General features: G+C 40.4%; 2 long non-coding RNA genes across 4 annotated transcripts in view; one reads left to right on the top strand and one right to left on the bottom strand.

The window, feature by feature from the left end:
• LOC140602924 (uncharacterized) overlaps positions 1–7,623 on the bottom strand; it is a 38,025-nt gene extending 30,402 nt beyond the window's left edge. The window contains exons 1-2 of one of the 2 annotated variants that reach the window (XR_012005929.1): positions 2,478–7,623; positions 2,011–2,085 (exon numbers count right to left, since the gene is read on the bottom strand). This is a non-coding gene — a long non-coding RNA (uncharacterized lncRNA). The remainder of the gene's footprint in view (positions 1–2,010; positions 2,086–2,477) is intronic. The other variant, XR_012005928.1, reaches the window with a different exon arrangement.
• A 155-nt stretch (positions 7,624–7,778) lies between these two features.
• LOC140602210 (uncharacterized) lies at positions 7,779–19,230 on the top strand. 2 transcript variants are annotated; one of them, XR_012005186.1, is made up of 6 exons: positions 7,779–7,919; positions 9,734–9,994; positions 12,801–12,941; positions 15,252–15,371; positions 16,222–16,352; positions 18,748–19,230. It is a non-coding gene; the product is annotated as an uncharacterized lncRNA (long non-coding RNA). The 2 variants fall into 2 exon arrangements; XR_012005185.1 differs by having other exon boundaries at positions 12,798–12,941; positions 18,748–19,228.
• The last annotated feature ends 3,541 nt before the right edge of the window (positions 19,231–22,771 follow it).

Below are 22,771 nucleotides of genomic sequence, written 5' to 3'. Positions count from 1 at the left end.
AAACATTAATTTCTCACTGTTCTGGAGGCTGAGAGGTGCCAAGATCAAGGCCCTGACAGTTCCAGCATGTGGGTGGTGGAGGCCCCCTTCTTGGTCTGCAGATGCCTGCCTTCTTATTGTATCCACATGTTACAGAGAAGGAGGGGAAACACGCACCTTCCGGTCTCTTTTCATCGGGGCATTAATCCACCATGAGGGCTTCACTCTTATGACTTTACCTCCCAAAGGCCCATCATACCACAGATAACAGTGTCAGCATACAAACTCTGGGAGAACACAAGCATTCACTCCACACCACATACATAGGCTAGGTCTTTTCTGATCAAATATCATATACAAATATTGGCCTAAGTGCACTCTCCCTCTGTAAGGCTGGATGGTTTAGCCCTCCCCCCCCAAAAAAAAAGATATATTCATGTCCTACTCCTCAGAATCTGTGCATGTTACCTTACTTGAACAAGGGGTCTTTGCAGGTCTAATTATGTTAAGGATCTTGAAACGAGGAAACCATCCTGGAATATCTGGGTGGGCCCTAAATCAAGACAAGTGTTATTATAAAGACACACAGAGGGGAAGCCAAATGAGGGGTGAAGGCGATATGAAGATGCAGGCAGCATTGAAAGTAATGTGGCCACAAGTCAGAGAATGTCAACAGCCACCAGAAGCTGGAAGAGGCAAAGAGCAGATTCTCCCTTGGAGCCTTCAGAAGGAATGTAGCCCTGTCAATGCCTTGATTTCAGACTTTGGGTCTCCAGAACTGTGAGAGAAAAAATTTCTGTGTTCTAAGACATCAGTTTGTAGAAATTTGTTACAGCAATCCTAGGAAACAAATACAGCCGCCTCCACCTGAGAAACCTAATCCTTCTACCTCAGCCATGTCTCCTGCTCCAAAATGCCTATGAATCTGGTCATTTCAACACTGGTGTGGAAATTAAATACCATGGAACTCACTGGAAATACTTTTAACATATATTTTTTTAGATTTCTTTTTCTAAAACAAATTAAGTGCTTTAGGATGAAATTAGATATCCCAGCTTTGTTGCAAAGGAAGACTGAAGTCAGAAGTTCCCTAATTTTAGATTTAGAGGCTCCTTCCAACTCTGCTCTCTTACTCAGGGTCCTGTAAAATTCCACACAAGAATAGATATGATAAAGCAGTAAATGAACCCAACCTAGTTCCTTGCTGCACAAGCAGCTGCCTTGTCCAGGCCTTCATTATTAATTCGATTGTAGATGTCTTGCTGTCTTGCTGTCTCGACTTCTCCAAACTCCAATCCGATGTTTCTGAAGTGCTTTCCTAAACCACTGTGTCTGTGACACTGTACGAAATATGTTGTGGAGCAATGCACATATATCCAAGAATGGAGCAAGGCATGTTGATTTTTCCATTTTCTCTCTGTGCCACACACACACACACACACACACACACACACACACTTTCTCCCTCTTTAAGTGGGGGCTATGACCCAAACTGCTCTAATCTGTGCTTGAAAGCAGCAAAGCCACACCTCATACTGATGCCAGGATCACCTTTCTAAAATACAGATTTCACCATTTTATTCCCCTAATTAAAATCCTCCAATGGTCCCAATCACCTTCATTTATTCCAACTATACTTTTTTCATTGAGAATCTACAAAGGCCACTCAACAATAATTGAGGGTTAAGAGGTATAAACACATAGCCCATAATACAGAGAGATATATGAACCACCAAAGCTTTAGCTCTTGCTTTCCCCTCTCAAGCAGCTAACCTCTCATACCCAGTATGGCTCTCATGCACTTGAATATTAATTCACTTATGTTTCAGGAGGCAAACTGTCTCATTTAATTCTTCCTTCTTTCCTTCTCCACCTGTTCCTTCATCAGTCTTCCATCATCCACCAATACTTAACCTCCTTCAGTGTCGACTAAGTATTGTGAGCCCTTGGGGAGCTTGCCGTCTAACTCAGAAACCCTCCTCAGACCCTCCTGGTCATCCTCTCCTCAAAGCACAGGGAGAGTGCACTTACCACCACAATGGATGATGCACATCTCTAACTCCTCCAAGCCTGAGCCCCAGAGGTTTCTTTTTTCTCTGTCAATTACTAAAAAAAAAAAAAGGTATATTGAAGTCTCCATCTATAGTAGTGGATTGGTCTATTTCTCCTTACAGTTCCATCATCTTTTGACTCTGTCTCCCCACTATCAACACTGCCCAGCCCAGAGAAAGGCTTGAGGAAGAAATGAAGGAGGGAAGGATGGAGGAGAAGAAAAATAAAAATGAGTTCTCAACAGAACAACAAAACTGGCTTCTTTTATTTAAAAAGGGGGGGGGGGAGAAAGATTGCAATGCTAATGGAGAGAGATTTAAAAAAAAAAAAAAAAGGAAGGCAGTGGGAGGGGGAAACAGATGTCCCAGCCCTTTCAAACCTAGACTAGAGGTAAACCCAGAAAGAATTTCAATTTATATGAGGCAATAGACCATTCAAATCCCTACCCCACAATCCAAAGCCTTGAGCAGGCACCATGAAATGTGCTTTCTCTCTTCTGGAAGCCATGCTCATAAATTCACCGTTTCTCAGTCGCATTCCATTGAAACAATTGCTGCCCCCACTTGATGGAATCAAGGACCTGAATCATGTTGAAACTCAGCTGAAAGTAAATTTTGGAGTTTTAGAGTGTATAATGATATCTACAGTTCCTACTCTGATTACAGGAAGTGCCACATTAGCACTTTAGGAAAGAAAAGATCCACACTCTACTTAAATTTTGCCAGTGTCATAAAGAATGCTTAAGGCTCTATAATACGGACTACTACTGTTTCACAGAAAAAATTCGCATTTGTTTTGCACTGGAAAACCACAAATGGATTCCTTTCATCGCACAGTCACGGGGGATCACTTGAGAACAGGAAGATGGCTTTATTGAGACCCAATATGGGGGACCTCACTTAAGAGTTCTTTCGACATAGGGAATAGAGATCTCTACATTCTGCCAACAGGTCTGTTAGCAGGCTGAGCCTGGAGAGGTAATCAAACAGTACCTGAGTCTAAGGTTTCCAGACAGACTCCCTATAAATTACCTGAATATATCTTCATACAGTATTAGCTCCTTTTTGCCTCCACCTCTAAATTAACAAGTCACTATCAATTTTGGGCCTTTATAGCTAGGATTCCCATTAAAGACCAGATCTTTTTTCATGTAAAAAGGAACATCAGTAGACTACTCCCCTGGCTGGTGAGGTCTAGCAGCCTGGTCTTCTCCATAGTTTCAACTGTTAGATTCATTTTACTCTTTAGATGAGAATTTTCAATGCCTTTGAAAAATACTTGGGAGAAATTCAAGGTCAGGCACAGGGGCTTAAAACATTCATCTTGATGAGGTACAAAACCCTCTATTGTTATTGGCAGAGCAAGAAGATGACCCTTTTGACAAAAGTTATGTAATCAGTTTTGTCTGCCCAACAGAAAGAAAAATATCCATTTGTGTAACTATGTGGATATTCCTTGTCAGGGGAAATAATGCTTGAGTTAACTGTCCATTTTCAACTTGAAACATCTTTGTTCATCATGGTCATAGTGACCTCCCTATGGCCAGACATTTGCTTGAATTAGCTCTCATCAGTTAATATTTTTCTATTTTTTTAATCCAGATTACTTATTTCTGAATCTATTTTTTCCTTTCAATTTTAGTCTCTTTCTCCTAAAACATGACTCTTTTAGCATACCTAATTTCTTTTTTTGTCTAACATTCAATAAAACAGTCAAAAAGCATTGCAAGCAAGTGCTACAGGGCTAGGGAAAAGGACAAACAAAATTCAGGCCCTGTTCCTTACCCTTGAAAAATAATGGAGGAGCCATGAAACCCATGCATGGTAACAATGAGAAAATATTTTGATCCAGATCACAAAAGTAATTGCAAATTAAAGAAAAAAAAGCTACAAATTGTGCCTTTTCAAGGGTCCAAATACAATAATAAATGGGACATATGTAAGAATTTTCAGAGACTGCTTCCTGGAAGAAATAAGAACTGTGTGTGTGTGTGTGTGTGTGTGTGTGTGTGTGTAGGAGCATCATTTCATCTGTTTTGGGTAGTAGCTTCCTTTATTTGCCAAAAGTACATTAATTTTATTTATCTTGACATTTATTCCCCTCCATTTGCAATCAGAACTCTTAATCCTAAAAGAGAAATAGAAAATGCCTTATTTTCCATCTGCTCTGTCTTTTCTATTTCCTATTATATTCATATCATTTCTTAACTATTTAATCTGATGATCTTACATTACTGTTGAATATTCATATTTTAGTCTCAGTGTGTCATTCATTACCACTCGCATTTCATCCTTTCAGAATCATTCTGTTTCTTTCCTTCAAGTTTATTCATTACCTCCCATCTTGATGTCTGTGATTCACTCATGTTGGTCTTCTGACATCCTGTCTCAAAACATGATTGAAACCCTCTTTAAAAGCTTGAATCTCAAATAATGTATTCCCTTACTCCATCAACTCCACTGATTTCTGGTTCATCTCTTCCTCACATTTAAATGGTTGACTCATTTCTCCGACTACTTTATAAACCTTTAACTAACATTATCTACTTCTTGCACAAAATTACATGTATTTTCATCTCTTTGCGAAGCCTGTTTTCTAATTGGTTTCGTTTATTTAGCTTATCTCTCCAATTTTCTTCTTTTATAGTCATTTTTCATAACTCTCCTTATTGTGCCACTTTTAATCACAGAAATGCACCTTGGTTTAAATGGCCTGAAGATAAATATTGAATATGCATATGTGAATAGTCTAAACTTGATTACCTAATGGTTTGGGTGAGGATGAAAGGAACATGAAAATAAATAGTCACCAGCCAGATTTAAATACATGACAGGATTTGGCATTTATACTCCCTTTTCCAGTACCTCCTATAGTCCCTCATCCCTGATCTCTCTCAAGGCTAGAAACGGAAAAGTAATCCGAGATGCATTTTTCTCCCTGGTCCAAATGTTACTTTTCATTTGTCCATTTATAGATCAGAAGTTGGGTTCTGAGCAAAGACAAGGGCAGTTTAAGGTTCTCCATCAATGCCTTTTCACGTTATACAATTTCCCAATCATTTCCATGATGATCACTTTATTTAATCCACTAATACTCATAAATGGTGTCGATACAACAGTGAGGCGTCATAAAACAAAAAAATAAAATTAGTTGCCTGGTGAAATTGTGCATATGATTTGTTAATATCATTTCTTAAAACCCTAAGCCACCTTTTGGTACCACTGAGCAGATCTCAATCAAGAATACACAATAGGATTCTGTCCAGAATGTGGAACCATCAGTAAGGTTGACGTCTTCTCCATTCATACTCTAGCTTACACCAAGGCAGGCACGATGAAAGTGAAAGGCTCATTTTTCTTCATTTAAACGGTTGGCAGATCTTCTCTTTATTTCTTTGGAGAAAGTTTCTCATAAGCAGGATACATCATATTCACAGAAAATGGATATTCCTACATCTGGTTCTGGGTTGTTTATAAATCAGAGATTAAGTGCCTCACTGCTTTGAAACCAAAGATGTCCCAGTATAGCCTGTAGGGCTTCTTCTTCATGTTAGTCCTTATTAACATTTATACCATTTGTTCTTTCAAGGCTCAGAGAACCCCGACTCAATCCAGCGCTCAATTATACACATTCTCTACCTGTGGGCTGCACCAGGATTTTACCGAAGGCCATAGCTGGGTATCTGACCTAGGAGGATCATTAGGAATTTGCATAAATTGTCTTAAGACCTGCATGCATTTGCTTAAATTATGACATCAAACCCAGTGCGGTTTTAGAATTAACACTGAATTCTGGTTATCTTCTGGGGACAAGTCTGTCTAAAAGTAGTCATTGACTCAAATGGCTAGCAGGAGGGTACAGATAGGTAACATAAATGAGTGGAGGAGGACAGTAGCTAAGTACAAAAGAAAGACAGGTGAAGACTTCGGTGGACGAAGGGCCAGGCCTCAGCAATAACTCCTGAGCCTAAGAACACACGTCTCTGAGCCACAGGCAGCTAGAGGACACAGGCCGACAGTACTTACTATATGGGTAGAGACTGCTCCTGAACTCCTACCACAAACACAGTGGTTCATTTGTAGGAGGAGGTTTCTCTACACATGCCTACTCCTCCCTCATGCTCACTCACCTATACTCACTTCAAGTCCCAAAAGCATTTTAAATGTCAATGGTTTGGAGAAGCAATTAGAGTTGGGTGGGTGCTTGATTCTGAGTGGTTAAGTGGTAAAGAGGAATTCACAGTGCAGGTCCTCTTCTTTGGGATCCCAGATTGGCCAAGATTGAGGGAACAGATTCTCTCTTCAGTAGCACCCATGTCTCCCAAGGAAAGGATTGTAAGATAAAATAGAGGACCCCCACCTCAGTTTGAATTTCAGATTAATAGTATTTCTTTAGTTTGCTCCCAAATACTGCATGAGACATAGTAAAATACTAATTGCTGTTCAGTTGAAATTCAAATGTACCTGGTCATCCCGCATTTGACCTGCTGAATCTGGAGACCCTACCCAGGACCAGCGCTTCTTTCTCGGTGGTGCCTTCACTCCCAGGTCTTCCTAGTCTCATGTGATGCTACCGGGTAGATGGGGGCAATCACTGGCACAGTGGACTCTAGTATCAACTGTACTGCTCAGGTTCAAATCCTAGGCCCACATGGAAATTTTTTTAACTTCTATACACCTATGTTAATTTCCCAGTCTATAAAACAGGGATGATGGTGAAAACCTATTTTATGTATCTGTTTTTGGGAGGAAATGAGTCAATCCACACTAAAGTTTGGCACAGAGCAGACACTCGATAAATGCTGGCCACAGTGATTGCCACAGGTTGCCTCGTCCTGTACAGATGGTAATCTACCTGCTAATTAAAGTTGCATTTTAGTTAACGTTTAGAATTATTTTACTGGTGTGATAAACATGTGTTTAACATTTAGCAATGCTGGGGGAAAATATTATTTTAAATTCAAATTTGGAAAAGTGTAGTTTTAAATTTTGATACAAGGTTGAAGAAAATTCTTAAGGAAGGTTATATTAAGCTCACAGGATAGACTCTCAATTCTTCATTCGTCCCCCAGTCCTATTTATCTCTTTTTCCTCCCTATCGCTCTTCTTCAGCTTATCAGAAGGAAATGTAGGAGCAGCAAACAGTCACTTGTTTTATTCACTAGACAGAGCAGGATGCTTTCTCCATCACAAATGATTTACTTGCCCTCTAGACACTTTCCCCACCCCCCTGAAACAGACACACACACACAACCACCTGTCCCACCTCAGCACCCCACCCTGGAACTCTGTGTCTTAGGGCATTATTGTTCTCTTCTCAACTTAATAAGCTGAAAACACAGACAGAGCAGTTAAGAATCTGCTCAAGGGGGCACACAGGGAGCCAGCTGGGGAACTGAAATGAGACCATCCCACATCTTGGCTCCCCGCCCAGTGCTCTGTCCAACAGACCATAGTGGACACCTGGGTCTGCTGAATAGGAGCCCTGCAGTTGCCAGGGCAAAGGATGAAGCCAAAGTTGGAAAACTCTTACGATACTCCCCATGGCGATTAATCTGTTTGAAGGTCTGGGCTCTGAACCTTGGATTCCAGGTCTGCATTCCTTCATAAAACCTCATGTTTTGAAAGCCACAGTCAATGACCCTGTGAATTTAACTAGACACATTCTTACAAAGCAGCGTCATAAAGGAAAGCTCCTAAGTGATTGGAATCTGCCAACATGCTGTCTTGTGCTCCTGGCTCCCAGTATGGGGGCCCAGGAGAGGAGAATCCCACGCCAAGTCAATTTTCACTGCTTGGGCTACCATTGTGGAATGCTGGGCTTCCTTAGAGGCATGCCTGTCATTTTGGATGCTCTTCTTAATGAAGGCTCAGGCACTAATCTAAAAGGTCAGTGCTTGCTCACACCACTGTACTGGTGGCCACGCTTAAATTGCATATCCACGGTTGGTGGGGTAGGGTCTGTTTCAGGCATGATGAAACCCACATCTCTTTAACCTGATAAAATGAAATCTATATGCTCTTTGCTTTTAAAAGCTTCAAACTCTATCCACTTCAATGAATAAGCTAAAGGAAAGCTAAGATCAAGTGCCATAGCCTCCTGTAAAGGAAATTGTGATCTCCCCCCCTCCCCCCCGCTTTGTCTTCATCTTTCTCTCTCTCTCTCTCATATTATTGTTTTCATGAACACTAAAGACAAACCAGAACAAATGACAAATGATTCTGGTTTGGAGAGGACAATAGTCTTCATCCCATTTAAAAATCTTCAGAAATGTATCTCCCCCACCCCATTTCTTTTTACACTTACTCAAATTAAATAAGTTCCATTTGGTCCCTCAGCCTAACTTACCAATCTGCCCCACACCAGCTACCTGCTTGCTGCTGGGGGGACATCAGAGCCTGAACTGTGTGTGTTCAGGATACCATCCACCTAGTTGAGTTGTCTGCGCTGAAGCAGCCATGGGATAAATCAGACCCCTGTGAGAGCAATTCCGGCGGGTAGACTCTCACTCTTTATTTACCTAGCCTTCATTTTAGTGCCATGTGATGACAACATTCTGATGTCCTTTTAGGAACAATACTTCCTCCCCTATCTTCAGTCTGTGTGCTTGAGATGGGGCTAATCCCACCCACAATGGGGCCCATAACCGAGGTGTAGCTAGTCAGCATTTTTCTTCCCTCTTTGCCCGAACAATCAGTTCTGTATTGTGCCTGAGACTCGGGTTAGGTCAACTAAAATCTGCCCCAGGGCTTTGCTAGAACTGTGAGGAAGGTGGTACCCCCTTCCCACTGGGCGTGTGAGGCAGGCAGATCATAGGTGTGTCACCCCAAAGGGAAAGTCTGCCTGAGTGAGAATGAAGAAGAACACTGACAAGCAGTGCCCAACAGTGAGAGACTGATTTCTATTGACACTGCATGCACACCTAGGGCCAACTTTGCAGCAAGTCGGGAACACCCCTGGTGTTTTCAGTTATAAGAGCCAAGGCATCCTTCTTTTTGCTTCAGCCAATTTGGATTGGGTTTTCATTGCCTGCCATAAAAAGACTGTTGAAAATGGTACAAAAAAGGTTTTGTCAAGAACGCTAGGTTCAAACTCTTTTCATGAGAATTGTATGTCTCAGGTATGATGCATGTTCAAATGTATAAGGAACTACAAAGAGGTACATGGATTCTGTTATTAATCTCTGCTTCCTCCTCACCAAAGTACAATAACAGCCTCTATCCCCATATCCTTAACTGGAACAAGTTGGCAAATAATTCTTGTTCATTCTGTACTCTCCTCACTGCCCCCTGCATTGACTTTGTCCCACATAACTCAACTAGGTGGCTGAAATTTTTTGTTTTGTTTTGTTAGTTTTGGGGAGTTTTTTTGCTGATCTGACCTAGATCAGAAATCAGAAAACTATGGCCTGCAGGCCAAATATGGTCCACTGCCTGTTTTTTTGTAAATAAAGTTTTATTGGAATACAGTTATTCATTTATGTATATATTCTCTACAGCTGCTTTAGCACTAGGAGAGCAGAGCTAAGTAGTTGTGACAGAGACCATACAGCTCATGAAGCCTAAAATATTTACAATTTCGCCTTTTACAGAAAACATTTCTTGGCCTCTGATCTAAAGTATTAACTTGGGAATGACTGAAGCCCCTACAGCATTTGTCTTTTGTGTTTACAGTGTCTTTTGTGGCTTTATTATCTTTGCAGCTACTGTTCTTTTTGCAGGCTATGGAGATGAGAGGAAGACATTTAAATTCCTTTTGATAAGAAAAGTCACTGCCAACCTAGGATGGAAATAGAAGCTAAAAAAGGATTTTCCTCTTCCTCCCCCATGGCAATATGAAGAAATATGGATACCATCTGTGCCAGATTGTTGGCAATTTGCCACCATTCCCTCCTCTATATCATCCTCTGTACCTCATAGTCTAAAAGCCTGGAAACCACATTTCCCAGAATGCCTACTATAAGGTTTGTACCTTAAGCTAGACTGCACCAATAAAAAGAGCCTCCAGGATATACAGAAGACAGGAAAAAAAAAAAAAATAGAGTGATATTAGTGCTCTCCAGCAGAGGCAAGCAAATGCATGGATTTCAGTTGGTGGATAAAAGATTTTGCAGTGATCTCTGAAAAATCACCTGATTAAGTGTTTCAGGTAGTGGTGACCATTCTGTAGGTCCTGCAACTTTAGCAGGAAACTAAAGCTAGCAGAAACTAGCAAAACTGACAGCTAGCAGAAACCCTATCTGACTCTCCAGCTTCCAGTTGTTCCCATGGTTTTGCATGCATCCAATCTCCTAGTTTAAGATCCCTCCTACTTGAAATACCTTGATCAGTTTCTGTTTTCCTATCTGACCCCTAACTGATATACCTTGACACTCCCTGGATAACACAATGAAATAGTCCCGTTAGCCCCAGAAGCAAGAGCTGACAGCGCTGCGGTTTCTTAATACCCCTGCAGAGTTAGTCAGTGTGCCGATATTCTAAGTCACTAGGTCATTGATCCTGGCGATCTCCCAATCAATTACTGCTGGTTAAGGCATCGTATGCAACCAAGAATGCTGGGCATTGCCACTGTTGTCACAATTTTTCAGATAGAGGTGTGGCAAGTGCAAGGATGCAAAAGTGGGATAGATTTGTGCAAGGGACAGAGAGAGGATTAGGGTCTTGAAGCACCAGCCCTGTGAGGCCCGGGGAGGATGATGACAATGGAAAATGTTTCATGCTAAACTAAGCTATTTAAAGGTCATATGACTGCCCGCATACCTCAGCCTCCTGGAAAAGTGTAAGAAAAGTAAATTAATGCATAAACTAACATGTAGTTTCAGAATAGCTCAAAGGGACATCAGACTAGAGAAAATGGGAATGGTGAGCCATTAGCAGAAATCTGCACAGGGCAGTAACAAACACCCTGACCTGATTTCGAGGAATGTGGATTTTAGTGCAGCGGCAGACACACCTGGCTGAGTGACCTTGGCGGAGTCACCCCTTACAAGGCCCTCGTCCTTTTCCTTTTCACTACAGAACAACCTCGAAGACTTTTTTTTTTTGAGGCTGTGATCTTATTATCTATGGCTTGGAGGGAATTTGTCAGTGGAGGGCCTCAGGAGTTGCACACAGATGAAGACCACAGATGTGAAAATCTCATCCAAAAGCACAAAGTTCTTTCTACCCTTGATAAGTTATCACAGATTCGATCGCACCCAATGGACACCAGAAAATAGCCAAAGGCACTGTCAAGATTTCTCTTCCTCTTCCCCTTTGCTCCTGCTGTTCCATTTACTATCAGTGTATCTCTCTCTCTTCCCCTCCCTCCTTCCTTCCTTCTCCCCCCCCCACCCCCCCCCCCCCGCCACTTGCCCCACCTCCTTCTTTCTCATCCACTTATCTGTAAGAAGGCCTGACTTCACAGGAAAAGGCAGAGAAAGCCAAGGGGGCAAGGAATTGCTGAAAAGAAAACAAACCAGCTTTTACTAGGTTTGGGTTTTTTTTTCCTTCCAGGTGTGCACAAACACCACCACTGTCACTGTCAAGACGGCTTTTCTATAGAGGAGAAGACTAGGAGGGACAAGAAGAAAGATGACAAGAATGCTAGCATGCTTAGGAAAATTAGGAAATTTTTAAAAATTAATCTGGATCACAGTTTATTGGAGTAAGAATACCCTTTATAGAAGAACTATGTCCTCAGACGTTTTGAAATTGTGACTTATAAAAATCCAGCCACATAAGATGTTTTCTGATTTTCTACTCATTAACAATTGACTTATTCAAAGCACTGTCCCTTTTTTGCAGGAGCGTGTCAAGCTACAAACACTATGTATTTGAGATTTTAAGCTGCTATGTAATTATCAGAGGGGAGTTACTGCTTGCTAGCAAGTGTCCCTGCTCCACAAAGGCAAATGATCCTTTGGCATTTTAAGTCAGCCAACTCCTTTTAATTAAGGGGGAAAAAAAGTCTTGTTATTTAGCCATTCTCAGTTCTGCACTTCTTTGTACGACTTAATAATTTATTTACAAACGTTAACTTGCAGCCATGTGTTCTGCTCCATTTGGGAAGCTTGCATGGCTGTCGTGTGTTTAGTGTCTCTCCAGAACTCATTGTTTTGATAAAATAGGATATTCTACATTTATGAGTGTCAAAAGGGACTTCAGCAAGGACTTAAACAGACTTGCCAGCTGTGTGCTCTGGGCAATGGGAACCTACGGGCCTGTCTCCCTGTCCCTTGACTCTGACAAACAGACCTTGCCTAAGCCAGGCAAGGAATTTCAATGCCTGAGTCTCTTGTTGAAATGTTTGGAAAGCAGCCCTCATGGTCATCCAAAGTAGCCAACAGTTCTAAATGGGCTCCACACTTAAGCCAAGTAGAGAAGAAATACTGAGACAGAGAATGTACTGAGAGGTTATTTTTGGAGGAAATACCAGGTTGTAGATTAGGAGGATATTGTACACATCATCATCCTGGCTACCTTTTCCCACATAGCTACTGTGTGCCAGACCCCAAGCCAGCCAGGCATTTCTTCCATGTTAATTCATTTAATCTAAGTCTTACAACCAGGTACGTATATATCCCATTTTATAGATAAAGAAAATTGGCTTCAGAGAAATAAATAACCTAGTCCATGGACACACAGCTATAAGAAAGCTAAGTCAGAACTGGAAGCTAAGTGTAAGACCAAAGCTGGGTTATTCCAAGGCTTTGTGCAATTACAGAAAGGTGTCCAAGGGCACAAGGCTTAGGAAAATAGACTAATACAATGTGTTTTTCTTGCTAGCAGCTGCAGTCCTAGCCCGGGACACATGGGTGGTAAGTAATACACTGACTGTATAGTTCAGTGTCTACTCACTTTCTCAGCATAATGACTCTGTGAAGTATGTGGACCGGCCAATTCTCTGTGGTAGCTCTCATGCCAGGCCAGGTATGTCTAACTTCAGTGTGATGCTGAATCTTATGTAGCATCTTGGCAGGGCCATGGTGCCCAGGTTTTGGTCAGACATTATTCTGAGTGTTTCTTTGAAGATGTTTTTCAATGAGATTAACATCCAAATCTGTGAACTTTGAGTAAAGTGGACTACTTGCTATAATGTGGGTGGGCTTCATCCAATCAGTTGAAGGCATGTGTGTATAAATGTTTTAATCTGTGTATATACGTGTGTGTGTATACATATTTCTGTTTCTCTGAAGAATTCTGACTAATACAACCAGAATTTAGAATCTGGGTTCTTTCCACAATTCCAAGGAAGTTTTTCTTGATACCCATGTGAGAAGATGCACAGAGAGCAAGTAAGAAAATTCTTTGTTGGCTGAAATACGTTATTGAAAGGGTGCCAATTAACAAAACTATGTCAATGTAGAAGGAAGTCTTTAGGACATGCTTCAGGGCTCCACACTTGGTTCTCTGTCCCATTCAACACTTCTGTCAGTGGCTTGTGATACAGGATCATGCAAATCCAATATGAGGATGAAACGAAACTGGCAGCGATAACTAACATGACAGATGATAGGATCAAGATTTTGACAGGTTGGGTTACTATGCTGAAACTAACAAGAAGCATAATGGTATTACTATACATTTTAGATTTTTTTAAAAAAATCAATAATTATAGCACAGCTATAGATTTAGATTCAGAAAGGTAGAATTTAAATTTCATTCTTCTGAGGCTCAATATATGTCAACAATGTGACACAGCTCCTTTAAAATGTTAATAGCATTGAAATCAAAAGATAAAAATATTAATGCATCCTGTGTATCAGTCCTTGAACATAAGCTGCATAGGTCTGAAAGCATCAGAAATATCCCATTCTAAGAGGTTCTACAGTTCAGAAGGTTGATGGTACAATAAAGTACTGAAGAGGAGGATGTTTGGACATGTTTAGAATTTTTTAAACAGAAAAATAGTGGGAAGAACTGAGGATTAATATAACAGAGGAGAAAATATCTGAAGGAAGACAGAAAAGGGGTATTCAAGTAATGGAGGGAGGAAGAACCAGTCTTCTTTTTGCAGACATTTCATGTCAAAAAAAGAGAAAAGGCTTTCTAAAAATTGGACATAGCTGAGAAATTTAGGATACTCTGTGAAAAGGGAAGTCCACTGGCCGAAACTATCTAAGCCTGCCTATATGATCACTTTACAACCTTCCCAAAAGGATAGACCATGTTAAAGACATTTCCCTTCTCCTTTCATCTCATAAAACTAATAAGGGACCAGAAAGCTAATTTGGCATGATCTGCACTTGGTGAGCCATGGGTGACTTTTAGGAATCACCTACTTCTCTAAATCATTGCAATCGGCTAATAATTTTTCTCAGACTTCCTAGAGAATGGGCACCAATTATATCAATAATTCATTTGGAATTAAATAACCGTATCTTTCTGCATGCTTTTCCAAAAACCACAAACATGAATAAATACCACTGTTAGTTTTACTATCCTTTCTATTAAGGTGCCAGTTACTGTCATGTTTTAGATACTTAATCTCATTTAACCTTGATACAATTATCTGAAGCTCAGAGACCTTAGGTCTCTATCCCAAGACACAAGCCCGCAACTAGCCAAGTTAATATTTAAGCCCAAATCCAAGTGATCTGGAAGTCTCTGCTGGGAACTGCTATATTCTGTGGGCCAGTCTCCACAAATGCCACACCTATCCTCACTTTCCACCGTGCTTCCTCTACATGGTTACCTACAGTGCTTGTCTCCCTCTATCTCTGTGCAGCCTACATGATCAAGCTCCCTCTCATCCCCGAAACAAAGCCTGCCTACCCTGAGAAGCCCAGCCCACAGTTTTTTCCTTACAGATTATTTCAGTTCAGTTAAAGAAAATCAAATGGAACTAGTTTAGGCAAAATGAAGAATTTTTTTAGCTCATGAGGGCGAAGAGCAGGAAAGAAAGGGGCAGGTAGATCCACTCTCGGAAACCAAAGAAACCAGGGATCAGAATCTGCACTTTCCCTCTCCCTGCCTCTCTTCACCTCTGCTCGAGTCACCTTCCTCTTCTCAGGCTGCCCTTCCCCAGCAGGCTGGAATTAAGGCCTCAGGCAGTTTATACTCCTAAACTCAGCCCCAGAGAACAAGTTTTGTTTTTTTTTTTTTTTTTTTAATTTCCTATATTGAGATATATTTTACATACAATAAATGCACCCATTTTTAGGGTAAATTTTAAGGAGTACTGACAAAGTTACATACCCACATAACTTCTACTGTAACTTTAATATGGAATCTTTCCAGTATCACAGCTCAAGTTTTAAAAAAAACTGAAGGAAGGACTCTGGAGAAGGTACCTGCCTCTAGAAATCAATCACCACGAGTTTGAGAACCAACGTGGACAGCGCCCACTAAAACCAAATGGTAAGAGTGGAGGAAGAGCAAAGGGCACCCATACAGCATAATGAAAAATAATTAGGAGTTTGAAGCAGGAAAAACATACCGGGAGACCCAAATTACAGAGTAATTTTAACAGGGAATTTTTTTTAACAGGGAATTTTTAATATAAGAAAGTACTAACTATAACAAGGAGTTAGAGTAATAAGGGATCAGCATCCAGGAGAGGGGCCCTTAGGGCTGAGATCTGTGGCCACTGAATGGCAGATGACATTGTGCTGGTGGAACTTGAAGGAAATCCTCCCTCTGGAACTTTCCAGAAATCCATTGTTTCAAGTATCAGGAAAAGCTGTTCATCCACAGAGGTCTCATTGGAGGTGATCCACTGCAAAATTGCCTGAGGTACATGGCAGGAGGAGCTCCTGGTCCACTGGCGCTGCTGGTTGCTCTGAACAGAAGGAGCTGGGAACTGGAGAAGCCAGGCCCTGGAGAGCAGCTGTGGGGGCCTGCCAAGCCAGCACATCAGAACCAGGGAGCAAAACCCTTTCTTTCTGTAATGACACAGCTTAACATCATGCCCACAAGGCATGATGTTAAAGGGCCCAGATCCATTTTCACAGATTAAGCAAAAGATATTTGGAAGTGAGAAGCAATACATCTCTTATCAGCCCACACCCCAATTTGTTTCTATTAACCATCCTCTAAAGTCCTAGACTTTATCCCACCCAATCTAACATTGATTATGTGCCTCCCCAGCTATATATATATATATGCATACATACACACATATTGGTTTTCCCAACTGAGTTAGGAATTCCCAGAAGATAAGAAACATGCCCTAAGTGACTGGAGGTTTCCCTTCTCTCCATCCCCACAGTGTTTCCTACAATACTAGGCCTGCAGGAAATTCTTAGTGAATATTGTATTGACAGAGATTACAAAATAATCCCAAACCTCTACATCAGAGTCGCAAAGAAGAAGCCTTGGGCCAAATCATCCCACAGACAGGTTTGTCCTTTTTTTTTTTTTTTTTTTTTTAAATTTTGCACAGTGTTTTGTCTATCCAATTTTTTGAGGTTCTAAATTAGTGGCCAACACACAAAACTGGAAACTTGACATAGAAATCCAACAATCTAGGTCTTCTGGGGGGCTCAGTCAGTCTGAGCATCTGCCTTTGGCTCAGGTCATGATCCCAGGGTCCTGGCATCAAGTCCCGCATTGGACTCCCTGCTCAGCAGAAAGTCTGCTTCTACCTCTCCCTAGGCCCCTCCCCTTTGCTTGTGCTCCCCCCCCCCCAATAAATAAATAAAATCTTAAAAAAAAAAAAACAAGAGAGAAATCTAACATTCTGGAAAGCTGTAAGATGGTGCCACAGTGAGCCAGCACATGCTGCTGAGGCTGACTCTCAGACCCTTGCTCCACCAGCACACACATATGCTCTGTGAGGCTGTAGTCCTCCAATGGCCTGTTCATTTTTGACCAAGGCTTTGAAATGTGTGACTGAGTCCTCAACCTCTGCTCAATAGGACAGATCCCTTTAACTTCTACAAGTCAAGGAATGTGGAAAATAAGCACTAAATAGACATAACTATGTTGCCGATGCTGATGATTTCTTAGCTCCTTCTTTTCACACACATATCAGAACTGTTGAGTGTCTTTAACATGAATGATCTGAATGAGTTCATAAGAAAATTGACGCAGTATAAACTTAGGACCACTGACAGGGGATTGGAAGAAAAACTGACAAAGGGTCTTGTTTAAGCACCATCACTGTTCTCATCTAACCAGTACCCTGGTGCAATCTTAGAGTCTCCACGACCCTCAGTTTCCTGCTCTGAAAGGAAGGAACATGCATAGTCTTGACTTTCTGTGAGTCTAGGAGGTTGTTACAGACTGAAGCTCTATTCATTAGGAACAACTGGAGGACCTGGTCTGGCTAAAGAGCACTTAATTAAGCAAGTGTTTTAATTAATCATTCCTTTTTAAAGACTTTTCTTTTTGCTGGTTTAAGAAATCAGTTTATCATCACCTGCCTCTCTTTAAGTTTGACAACTTTACTGTGGCTCTCCTATTGCCAGGAAAACACCAAGCCTCTCAGAGAGGCATCTGTATTATGATCTCATCCATGACAGTGGGAATCTCCAGGAAAAAAATAAACTTTAAAAATGCAACAGGATTTATTTAATTAGCAAATATTTACTGAATGCCCAGGGCTGCCCTAAGACCTTCTGGTATGTTGTATATACATTTGGACCACCTCCGCATTATTATAAATTACACAGCTCATCCACAACCAACACACAGGATAAACTTGGATCCATACTGTTAATTATACTTTTAAAAATCAAAATTACATTTAATCAAGTGCATTAAAAATAGACCCTTCAGAGTATGACTATTTATTAATGAAGTCGGGTCATTTAATTACTTAATCACACATTCAGATGTGTAAAGAAAATGCAGCTTCCTCTTTCTTCTTTATTTGATACTTCATCCTCCCTCTGAGCTTCCTCCTGCTGGGCAGAACCGTTTAGTCCAACAGGTAACGCTAATCCAATGAAATTATTTCAATAGTCCCTTTAACTAAATGCCATCTTTGGCATTCTGGATCTGCTCAACAAGCCATGCTCCTTCCAGGGGGTGACTGGATAAGTGGAGTTCCGAAGGGTGCATTATGTGACCCATGGAGAGACGATAAGAGCCATGGATGCACAGAATGTGCTCTGGATGCTTGTTAGTCTCTGTTACAAAGTGGCTGGACAGTGCTGATCTCTGTTCCCTGGACCATCAGTAACATGTGACATAATTGATTACTCTCTTCTCCTTCAAACACTCTTCATTTGGCTTCTGGCCACCTGTCTCAGTCAAGCTCCAGCCGCTATAACAGACCACCCTAGACCACCCCAGACTATCCAGCCACAGCCAAACCAGCTCAGACACAAAGAACCACCTAGCCAACCCACAGACTCCAGAGAAATAATAAATGTTGTTTTAAGCCCCCATGCTTGGGTTTTTTTATGAGATGAAAAAGACACAAAAGTAATAAAACTTGTATTGATAGTTAAAAATGTATATTAATATATTAATACTATATATAGTAACATTCTAATATAAGCAACTTAATTAATAGGGGGAAAAAGTCTTTGTTTACCTTGAAGAACAGGTATGTTTGTTCCTTATAGATCATTTGTATTATGGAATTGATCCTGTTCAAATTGCTTCAAGTGGAGTGGAGGAGTGCTGGTGTGTGACTTTTTTTGTCAATGATTCATTTATTCACTTACTCACTTTATATGAGTACAATCTAAGCTACCTTGATGTTGATCCAGTTTCTTAGTTGGTTCACCTGCTATAACAAAATACCATAGACTGGGGTAGCTTAAACAACATTTATTTCTCATAGTTCTGGAGGTTGGAATTCTGAGAAGAGGGTGCCAGCAGGGTCGGGATCTGGGGAGGATCCTCTTCCTCAGGACCCATGAAAACTTCTGCATGACAAGAACATCACACTCAAGGCATGAGACTCCAGGAACTGTGTGTTGGACTCATCAGACTACGACTCTCTGATACCACCCTAATGTTCGCGTGGGAATGGCTGTAGGTACAACTTCATCTAAGGACCTGCGATCATTCCCCCTCCCCCGACCCTGCCCTGTAGCCAGGGCAACTACACTTAGACTGGGTGCTCCTGGACCTAAACAGGCACTCTTAAAGATCTTTTTTATGAATAAATGAAACTTTTAAACATCCAGCAGAGCTGGGAGCTTTTTGCTCACCACCTAGTTTCTACCATTAACATTTAAAGATACTTTTTATCACATATCTATTCCTCTATCCACCTGCATACTTATTAACTAGTTATACTTTACATTTTTTCTTTTGATGTAAAATGTACATGCAATGAATTATACAAATCTGAAGTATACAGTTGCAGATGTTGACAAATGCATACACATACTTACTTCTTATTACAAATATCTATCAAGATATCAGAACATGACTACCACCCCGAGAAATTCCATCAGGTCCTTTCCCACTCAATCACCACCCCTACCTCTCTGGAGGTAACCAGCATTGTTATTTTTATCTACCAAGATTAGATTTTCCTCTTTTAGATCTTCATATGGAATAATACTATATGTGCTCTTTTTCATACGGTTTCTTTCACTTAACTATGAGCAAACAGAACTACTTAATAATAAATATGTTGAAATATTCAGCAGGAAGTGTACAGGTAACTGCAATTTACTTTTAAATATATCAAAAAAATAAGATGGGGGAATCCCTGGGTGGCTCAGCGGTCTAGCACCTGCCTTCGGCCCGGGGTGTGATCCTGGGGTACTGGGATTGAGTCCCACGTCAGGGTCCCTGCATGGAGCTTGCTTCTCCCTCTGCCTGTGTCTCTGCCTCTCTCTCTCTCTCTCTCTCTGCGTCTCTCATGAATAAATAAATAAAATCTTAAAAAATAAATAAGATGGAGGGACGAATGGTTGTCTGGAAGTTTCACCCATGTTGTATGTATTAAGAGTCACCTCTTTTTTATCACTAAATAGTATTTCACTATATGAATATACCACATTTTATTAATTTTCCTTGAGGGAACTTGAGCTATTTCTAGTTTAGGCCTATTATGAAAAAAGCAGAACATTCTTGTGTAAATGTTTTGTATACTTACATTTTCTTTTTCTTTCTTTTCTTTTTTTTTTTTACTTACATTTTCATCTCTCTTGAGTAGATCCCTAGAATTGAAAGCTCTGGGTCAGAGGATATTCATATTTTTAGTTTCATTGAAAAAAAAATAACAGTGCCAGACATTTGTCAGAGTTTATGCCATTATATATGGTTACCAGTGATGCATGAAAATTCCACTTATTCTGCATTGACTGGGCACCTAATTCCCCAAATATACATCCCTAGCTTTTGAACTGGGTGTGAAAGAAGAGAAACAATGAGCTCCTTTTACCTCTATTTCCCTTCTCCCCACAATCCTTCTTCCTTTTGTTCCCCTTCCCATCTCCCTGACTTGTGTATCTGTTCACCAAGTTCAGGGAAGGCAGTCTTCAGTGTTCCCATTTGCTCTACATCATGCCTAGAGTTATCTGGGCCCAATGAGGAGAAAGAAACCACATGGTAGGTTAATCAGGGGGAATTTATTACAAGAATTATTATCCCTGATTAAAAAGCAACTATAAGATAAAGGAAACTCCATGTAGTACCCTAGGGTAGCTGGAGAATAAACAAGGAAGAACAAACTTGGGAGGGATTCAGACATCACTGGAGGAAAGGTGGTTTGGCCACCAGAAAAGTTGCCTGGCTTAGTGTAGCCAGATGGAACAGATAATGGGCGACCAATGACATGGGTATGCAATGGAATTCTGGGTGTGGGACAGAGGTGGAGTCATCAGAGCATCCAGGCTGCACAGGGTGGAAAAGCTGGTGCTTGTAGACATAGTAACAGCTGAATGTGTGACTCTCTAGGGTGTTGACAGTTCCTTGCAGGCTGTACGTGGTTCTGGAGGACTACAGAAGAATGATCTAACACCGGGCAAAGATGTAAAGTCACTGAAGGACCTTGGGCCTGTGGCTGAGCCAGGCTCTATGGAGTGCCTTACACGCATGCTGCTGACCTCTAGCCCATCCGAAACTGCAGGAAGCCTCTTCCTTTTACAAGATCCCTCCAGTGCCCTCTATGGAGAAAGCTTACCATAATAAGGAGAAAAGTTTTGAGGAATTTCATTGGTTATCATATAGCATATATATATTTCTTCAATATATATATTAAATATATATATTTATATATTAAATATAATATATATATATTAAAGCGTGCATTCTGAGCTCAGAGGCAACAAATTGATAGCTGACACAATGTCATTCTTTTCTACTCCTGGCTTAGATTAAGCCTAAATGATCAATGGGGAGTAGTAGAAAAGAAAAGCCCTGGCTTCCCAATTGTCGTAGATTGTTTGCAAAAAGAGCCACAAGAATTCCTCTCTTATCTGCATTCAGGCCTCTTTGCAATGACACTTTGCAGCTTTCACCCTCCAGAGGGACAGTCTTTTTCTATTCCTTGAATCTGTGTTGACCATATGACTTATTTTGGCTAACAGAACATTAGCAAACTTGATATAAACAAATTCGATAAGGTCCTCGCTTATTGGAGCTTCTCTCTGTTTCTACTGGGAACCTTTCTCTCACCATATGAACAACTTGATTAGCCTTCTGGAAGATGAGGAAACACGAAGAACTCAGGCATCCCAGAATTCCTACCTCAGACCACACTACACCATCCTAGACCATCCAGCCGCACTCAAATCAGCACAGACACAAAGAACCATCTAGCCAACCCACAGAACACAGAGAAATCATGAACATTTGTTGTTTTAAGCTACCATGCTTGGGTTTTGTTATGGAGCAAAAATGACACAAAAATAATAAAAATTATTTCAAAAAATGTATACTAATATATTAATATTCATAAAGTAGCATGCTAATATAAGCAACCTAATTACCAGGGGAAAAAAAGCTTTGTTTACCCCGAGGAATGGATGTTTGTTTCATATATATCATTTGTCTTATGGAATTGATCCTGTTTCCCTTTTCATTTGGATATCAAGAAACACAGAGCCAATCTGTGGCTCATCTTTAGCAACAATGTCCTCTTTATGTTCATACTCTTCCCTAAGTTTTGACTTTCTATTCTATCGGTCTCTGTTCCTGACTTGTAATTCATTTATAATTTGCCAATTTGAGTTTATGCATTTGTATAAGCTGTCTCAAATGATTTTTTGAATGAGATTAGATATAATAATATAAAACTAATGCAACCATTTATGGATATAATGCTTGAACCATAAAATGCATAGTGTTTTCCTCTGTAATAAAGCTAGTGTGCTTCATTGGGTGAAGCCCACTTTTTGCAAAAGATCAAATTAAAATTGATAAGTTTGGATTAGAGGCAATAATTATCTTACACTGAAAAGCAAACAAACAAAAAAATTTCCATTTTTATGAAATTTCAAATTTTTATGAAATTAAGAAGGATGTCCCTGGGTTCTGTAGTTGGCATAAATTAGACTGCAATTCCAAAATAAAACAAAATTAAGTTTTATGAAGTCTTTAGACACAAAGTAAAAAAATATTCTAGTCTAGTTTTCAAATATTCTGGTGCTACTATTACTATTAACCTAAGCTTTAAAGAACTTAGCTGTTTCTGCTTTAAAATATATAAATATATAGAACATTTTTAACTAGACATTTGGATAATGTTGAACCATTTTGCCATGTTGATCCATTCCTCTCCCAATCAAACTGTTCTTGAAAGAAATATGAAAAAGTTAATAGACCAAAACAAGTTACAGATCTTGAATTAACCAGAAGTGATCTTTTTAAAATGACAAGATTGCCCTTTTATGATAACAAATGTG

Source organism: Canis lupus, chromosome 13 (genome assembly GCF_048164855.1).
Source record: "Canis lupus baileyi chromosome 13, mCanLup2.hap1, whole genome shotgun sequence".
In the NCBI taxonomy this organism is placed as follows: Eukaryota; Metazoa; Chordata; class Mammalia; order Carnivora; family Canidae; genus Canis; species Canis lupus.
The sequence above is the reverse complement of the archived record's forward strand: the minus strand, read 5'-3'. Positions and strand labels throughout refer to the sequence as shown.